This window comes from Perca flavescens, chromosome 23 (assembly GCF_004354835.1).
Source record: "Perca flavescens isolate YP-PL-M2 chromosome 23, PFLA_1.0, whole genome shotgun sequence".
NCBI lineage: Eukaryota > Metazoa > Chordata > Actinopteri > Perciformes > Percidae > Perca > Perca flavescens.
This window is the reverse complement of record NC_041353.1, coordinates 17,637,903-17,645,822: the sequence shown is the minus strand read 5'-3', so window position 1 is coordinate 17,645,822 and position 7,920 is coordinate 17,637,903. Positions and strand designations below refer to the sequence as shown.

At 40.9% G+C, this 7,920-nt stretch overlaps 1 long non-coding RNA gene across 1 annotated transcript; it reads left to right on the top strand.

Moving 5' to 3' along the window:
* The first annotated feature begins 5,082 nt into the window (after window positions 1-5,082).
* Window positions 5,083-7,684, top strand: LOC114550530 (uncharacterized). The gene is made up of 3 exons (XR_003691706.1): window positions 5,083-5,369; window positions 5,960-6,126; window positions 7,606-7,684. It is a non-coding gene; the product is annotated as an uncharacterized LOC114550530 (long non-coding RNA).
* Window positions 7,685-7,920: the final 236 nt, after the last annotated feature.

The window sequence follows — 7,920 nt, the reverse complement described above, 5'->3', positions numbered from 1 at the left end:
TGTTCCAGTCAAGTTCGTATAAACATAGACACATCATGAAGAGGCAGCTTATTATGATATATGTAACAATGAGAGAGATACATGTGGCTTCACCGTCACCAGAAAATCATCACTTTATTGTCGTTTTAGATGTGTGCGTCCTCCCAGCGCTCATTTTAGGCTATGTACCGGTTGCAGTATGTGTTGTATGTCCATTTTAATAAACTGATTTCATATCCTTCCAGCAGCACTCCTGCTTCCGTCCTCATTGCCTGCAGCACTGGGATGCTAAAAGTCACTCAGGGGTCGGCAGACTTATTCTCATTCATGCGCCGCTCCGTTTGTTGGGAACGGGGAGTTTTGACGTACTGGGGTTCCAGCTTGGTTCACGGGACAATTTGACACGCCGGTGCCAATTAGGTCCAAAACCTTCCCTTCACACACGCACACGCACGCGCACACGCATAAACACTCACGACCTTCCCCGAGGCCTCCAGCTGTTTGCTGTATAATGAAAATTGTGAAAGTGCAGAAGGGAAAGTCTGTGTGCTGTGCTGCTACCTGGGGCCCTAATGTAGCTTATTTGATCTACAATTGTGGTTGTACAATTACGGTTTATGCGGCAAAATGCATTTTGTGTAGGATGCAGTGTAAGTCAAGCTCATGCTGATGTCTCACACAATCAACCCCTAATACTTGAACAAGTTATGCAATGGTTTGTTTGCACTTTTGAGTTCTTGCTGCGACCCGTCTCTGAATTCGCTTTAATGAGCCACTTTTGTTTGCTCTGCTCGGCTGTTATGTTAAACTGTCTTTGGCTTTTGTCTGGGAAATCTGGTTTCACACTCATCTGGCTGCGCTTTCCTCACACATTATGTAACTATAGGCCTACTGCATTGTCCCCATATTTTTAAAGGGTTAGATTTTTCTATTTGTATCTCCATTTGGCATAGGCATATTCAGATAATGTCCTTACTTGACCTGACTACTATTACTATACTATACTATTTTATATTGTTCATTCATTAACTTTAAAAGAAGATATAACAGTTTTCTTCCTGTAAATTAAAAGTTTAATCCATAAGCAATAAAATGCACCCTTGCTCATTTACAAAAAAAAAATAACACTCTTACTGGGTCTGGTATGACCAGTAGCTTATGGTTACAAATGTAAGCTTATGTTAGCAAATATTGCTTTGGAACATACATTACTGAGTCAGTTTGCTGACTTATTAATCATTTCTTCTTCTGCTACTGTTATACTATGTTTTAGCATGTCACAAATCCACATTTCAATGGTTTTACCGCAAAAGTAAAACAAGAAGTAAACACACTGGACCACGTTCAAAGATGGCGCACAGTTCATTCTAATGAAAGATGCTGCTCACCTGCCAAACACACCAAAAATGTTTTTCAGGCTTCTGCATTTTTGGTTCCATAGAGCATGCTTATGAGGATCTTTCACTTGCCGAGCCGGCTGACTTCCTGCTGGCTCCCTGCATTTTACAGCTTTTCAAGACTTTTTCAGTTTTTATTGGACCTAGCGTTGCAAATTCAAATACTAAAATTTGTAATTTTGGGATGTTTAACGCTCGGGAAAATGTATTCATCGTTTTACAGGCCATTTCTTTTGAAATGGTTGTGTCTGGTCCAAGCAGCAACCTCTGGTGCTAAAAAATGAAGCTGATGCGGAAGTGCCAAAAACTGCAGCTCGAGCTAGATTTTAAGATTTTATTGTTTGCTTTCAAGGCCATAAATGGTTTGGCCCCGGAGTATTTGTCTGAAATTTTAACTTTGCTGGAGCACAACCGGTCATTGCGTTCTTCAAATCAGCGAGTTTTAGAAGTGCCAAGGTCAAGGTATAAACGGTGGGGTGATCAGGCTTTTGCAGTTGCTGCCCCGAGACTCTGGAACAAGTCACCCCCTGATATTCACACTATTACAGATGTAGCTCTTTTTAGGTCCAAACTCAAAACTTATCTGTTTAGTCTGGCTTTTAATACGTAGCAATGGTGTGACAATTTCATTCTTCTGTTTCTTTGTAACCTTTTCTGATTTTACTGTTTTCTATGTTCATTCTTTCTATTGTATGAGATGTGTTTTTACTCTTGGTTTCTGATGTTAAGCACTTTGGATACCTGCTGGTTGCTGTAAAGTGCTATATAAATTAATGTTGATTGATTGATTGATTAATCCCCATAGACCCCATAGACATGGTTTAATTTTCACAAAACACCATATTTTTGTTGTACTGCACATTGCTGCAGCTCCTCTTTTCACCCTGTGTGTTCAGGACTCTGTTTTAGCTACAAAGTGAGACATCTTTTCTTCTGTACTATCTTTGATTGCACTCGCACATTCGCAGTAGCTCACATTGTAGATCATGTCAGCTAGCTCCATAGACAGGAAAAGAAAGGCTGTTTCTCCAACTTTGGTCAGTTACAAGGCAGGATTAGCTGGGAGACTTCTAAACGAGGGCGCACATGTAAGTACTTCTTTTGTAGATTATGGTGAACTTGTGTGTGTTGTAGCAGTGCTTTGCCATTGGGAACGAGGTAGCATGCTAGCGCTAGCTAGGTTGCGCTTAGCCAGCTCGTTTCGGCAAGTGACGTAAAAAGCCGTGCAGATTTTGACCAGCTCACCCGGAGACTGAAGGCAGGACACGTTCAGAAACTCGTTTTTCTTTCCAAATTTGTATGCGTGTGGAAACACCAGAGACTCAAAATAACACCCCAAATCCCAGAAAAAGTGATTTGTTTTTTTTTCATAATATGGGCACTTTAAGATTCATTTAGGCTCTTTAGAAACCTATGGATGTTGTCACAGAGTCTATATCGATGATGTTTCATTTCCGGGAATGGAAATTTTGCCGGATGTCCCTCATTTCGGCCAGATTTCCGTCACCTTCTTGCTTTCTTTGTGTTGGGATTCTAAACTCCGGTGGATTTCTGAGGACTACGGTTAACTGCTCCTCAGATCTCTGCAGGGTAAATCCAGACAGCTAGCTAGACTATCTGTCCAATCGGAGTTTTCTGTCGCACGACTAAAACATCCTTTGAAAGTACACACGTTGCACCAAAACAAGTTCCTTCCCGAGGCTATTTTTCCTGAGGCACCGTTACTCCGTCCGCAAATTAAATATGCTCTACCAGACATATCCGAGGCTTTTTGAAGCATTTCAAGGAAACCTTTTAAAATGTTTTCTCAACATTTGCGTCACTGCTGCAAAGGTTTCAAACCACTGACCTCAACAAACCGCCGCTCTCTGTAGCCTCCTCTCACAGTTTGGCTCACTCTGCTGTTCAAATGAGCTCAACCTGACTCAACCTGCTGCACCCCACTGAGGAGGCCACTCATGAATATTTTAACAGAAGTTTGCTCATTGCACAATGAACTGTTTTCCCCATAGCTCAAAGCCACATACATGCAGGCGCTCATGCATGAAGTCGAGTGAGTACACACACACACACACACAAACGTACATTTCTCCTTACTGTACCCCAGCTACTGCACTGTAAGTATAGGTACATAACATACACAATCATCGTCACACTTTCACTTATACACACATCCCACACACTGATTTGATGACTTTTGATGCTAATGAGCTGTTGTGGTGTTTACCCGACACGCATGGTGGGTGTCGCATGGGGGGCTGCTGCCACCTGCTTTTAATGATGTTTATTTGGCACACGTCTGAGGAGTGAAAGGGCGGATGGTGTGTGTGTGACTGACTGGCAGATGTTTAAGATGAGGGAGGGAACGCATCAAGCAGATAACTCCCGCAGACAACCGAACAGTGTCACGACCCGGCGTTCCACGAATGATGATAACATGGCCGGGGCTTTGTATCTTTGCTGTTTGCATTTATAAATGGCATGTTCTAATTTCTACTCTCTTATCTCACTGACTGTTGAAGCATGTTTGCCTCTTCGGAACAGAGACAAATTTGTTAGGCCATCAAAGGACGGGGCTTCAGCTCGCATTAATGTTTCGGTGAGCTGAGCGCTGAAAAGAAAAACCAACCCTGAAGATAACTAGCAGCTCGGTTTTTTTTTTTTTTTGACATGAATAAATCTGCTTGATGAATAAGAAAGTAGTTGTGTTTCAATAGAAGAGGTTGGAAAGTTGTTTGGAGAATGGACTGTCCTGAGTGCTAGTTACCAGTGCATCCTTGGCAAAGATGGGGGCCTGTATTTTATTTTGAAAGGGTTCCACTGGCGTTCATCTAACGTGTCTGTGTACGATTGTATTTGTATGTGGTAGACAGCAATCTGTTTTTGGCAGATGACCTCTTTTTGGCATATGACAGCGTTAGCCGGTGAATCGCAATCAATGAGCCTTCAAGTTCCAGCCTACTTATCATATGATTATATACACATACACATATGTGTATTTGTGTGTGTGTGTGTGTGTGTGTATATATTAATTGCACTCTCTCTCGGTTGTGCTGCTTCAAGTGCATCTCTTTTGGTGCAATCAGGTTTCCCCCTGTGCTGTCTCCGGGTGAAAAATCTACTCTGAGGCCTTCACCCACACAGCTGTTTTAATTTAACCTAGCTGATTAGACCTCTTCCCAGGTGTGTGTGTATAGATGGCTGTCTCCCTAAAACTCTTGTTAGCTTTTTGCACCTGTTAGGGTGGGAAAATGACACCTTTTATCAGATAAAATCAAATCAAATCAAACTTTATTTCTATAGCACATTTCATATAAGTTAATATAACACAATGTGCTTTGTAAAAAAAAGTACACTTACAAATAAAACACTTTATACATAGTTATACAGATTAGGCACACACACACACACACACACACACACACACACACACACACACACACACACACACACACACACACACACACACACACAAAAAGATCAACAGCAACAAACTCTGTTAATCATAAACCTTTGTAAAAAGAGAGGTTTTTATCCCTTTTTTTTAAATGTTCAGTGTGGAGGCCTTATCATTCTTATTGGTTGAAAAGATGTGTAACCTAATCATTTCCCATCCAAGCTCTGACCCACCTTCAACCTTAGCAGAGTCTAATTAGCCAAAATAACTTGAATCACCTGTGTGGGTGTTCAGAGGCTTTCACAATTTTGAGTGAATCCCTCTGCTGATCTGCTGTCTAAGCAAATAGGGATGATATTGTCGATTTGTCTTATTGCTTGGCCAATCAAATTTCGGGATTTGACAGGCCGGAGACCTTCCAGCTGGCCAACGCATCTACATTGGCATTTTTCGGACCAGTTTGCCAACTGAAGCAAAACTACCTAGCATCACATAACCGTAGCAGTTATGTTAGTTCAAGTTCGTTTAGATTATTAGATGCAAAGTTAGTGAAAGAAGGGAGGATGTACTTTTTCTTCAAATGATGAGCACCTTTGGTAAGTTTTTAATGGATTTTTTTTTTATGCATTTTAGTAAAATAAGTTTGCTAGCTGTTACTGCTTGCTTTAGATTGTTGCTGCTGGTGTTAAAGATTTGAGGTGTGTGTGGGTGGGTGTGTGGGTGGGTGTGGCATATGGCATATAGCATATGTACAGTAGGCTAAGTTGAGCCCCAGCAGCTTATTGGCTTGACTTTGTGGGGTAAGCCTGTTGATTCCTAATTGTGTAATTTGTATTTTTGATTGCTTTGTGGTCGTGGTATGAGTAAATGCGAGTAAATTGTTGGTTTGTTTTTGTTTCTATGTTAATTACATTCATTTGGACTGTGTATCAGCACCCTGTTATACTGCATGAAAGTGATGGCTTCAGTCCCAGTGTATTCATGTCTCTGCAATAGTGTATTGAAACTCTCTAGGTTGTGAGCTTTGCGTTAAATCACTTATTCCACACAATAAAGCCCTAGTGTCACTGTGAGGTTATTCAAAGGTGATTTAATTGCTGTAGGATAGTCCGGGGCGATTCTAGGATCATGGATACAGTGCCTTGCAAAAGTGTTAACTTTTCTTTCTTTCTTTTTTGCTGTTGAGGCTGCATCAATACGATAATGCGACCATCATTAACAATTTGAAATCAAATGAAATCGCTATGTCATCCAATCTTGCCATCAGCGATGCCCACTGCCACCAGTCACGTGACTTTGTCTTCTCACACACGGAGCACTGCAAGAGGGAAAGCCAAGCCCTTCTACCTTCACGTGAGTTTTTAAAGTTATGGAGATTATGACAAATGCCCTGTGAATAGTAACCAAAAAATCCACTTGAGCTTTGAATAAAGTGCAGCTTCAGCTTGTAACGTTTGTATCACGTCGCACAGCATTGCCTTAGCTATGGTAACGTAAAATGCTACATTATTACCTTTTTTTTCCAGATTGGAGCAATAGCCCCTCCGTATGTCTGTGCACGTCTCTGCACCCAGGGAAATGAGTATATGGGTAAATGTTTGGGTTTCCAACTAAAAACACTAAAATAGCATAAAGCTCATTTTGATATTCAAAAACAAACCTCTCCCATTCATTATCTTTGCAAGAGCTCCAAACTTTTATACTTGACATCACAAGTTTGAGACTTACTTCTCTGGTTTGTAGCTTTGAGAAAGAGTAGCTCATGTTCACAAACATTTATTAAACTTTCCAAGGCCATGGAAATGGCTCTTAACTTAGGCGGTGTTCCCCTTTTTAAAGGTGCACTATGATATGAAATGAATGAGGAAATGAGAGAATAAACCTCGAGTTTCTCTGTCTCCTCCCTCTGACGCTGTCTGAGGATAAGTTACCTCTATTTCTGAAACCAAAAACCCAGAGTTTCCCTCATCTCAGGGTTAACAAACTCAGAGTTTTCACTAAACCTGAAGGAGGTTTAACAAACTCTGAATCTAACCCTGATGTCTGAGTTGATTTACCCTGAGATGGGAAACTGAGTTTTCGGTTCCAGAACAGCTGATATGAGTTGGTTCAATCAACTCGGAGTATGTTCACGCGCATGCACCACCACAATAAAAAGGCAGCATGAATGGAGCCATGATACTACGATTCACCATGGTAACAACCACAAACAAACTGGTCGGCGGAAATACTTATGCACACATACAGCGAGTTTGAACATGCATTTTGTTAAAAAAAAAAGCAAGACAGTGGTTGCTGCTGCAACAGAAAGAGAATTGGTGTGGGAGAAAATTGCTGCTTGAGTCAATGCATAAGCATTAACAGTGTATTAATTTCATATTTAATCACAGTTAACTTATATTACTGGTGAAAAAAACGTTTCAGAGCGAGTCACACTTTTCTGACGGCTCTGCATACAGTGGCTTTACTATTACAGTATGATCCGCTACACTGTTATAAAGAAAATTGCCGTTTGCAAGAAACGTAATGCGACACACAGAATCTGCTGGGATGTTAAAGCCTGTCCACGATAGTCGATGTTAGTAATATGAGGACGGATAAGGTATCTACATATCTAATGGACTGTGATTTTTAAAAAATGCCTCTCAAATCGGTTATGTGGAAATGAAAATACATCTATAGTCGGGACTCGATCATCTCCCAATGTAAACTCTGTGAATTAATACAGCTTTTTCAGCGGGATCGTCGACAAAAGGACATGACATGTTTGAGAAAAATTTTTTATAATCTGCCTAACATAAACCCATACTTTTTTTTTTTTTATTCATGCAGATAACAAACTGCATTAAAATGCACCTGATACAGAATGAATGAAGGAATGAGGAAATGGAGACTGAAAGAAACTCAAGGTTTCTTGAAGAAAAACCTGCTCCCGACCAGGTTAGGTTCACAGACTCAGTTACCATAGTAACTGACTCTGAGGTGAAGTTACCTCTCTTTCTGAAACGGGCTGGAGTTCCCCCTCTCTCTCAGGTTTGATTAACCTCTCTTTCTGAAACAGAAAACCCAGAGTTTCCCTCATCTCATGGTTAACAAACTCAGAGTTTTCACTAAACCTGCTTTCTGAAACGGACCCCCGTTTCCTCT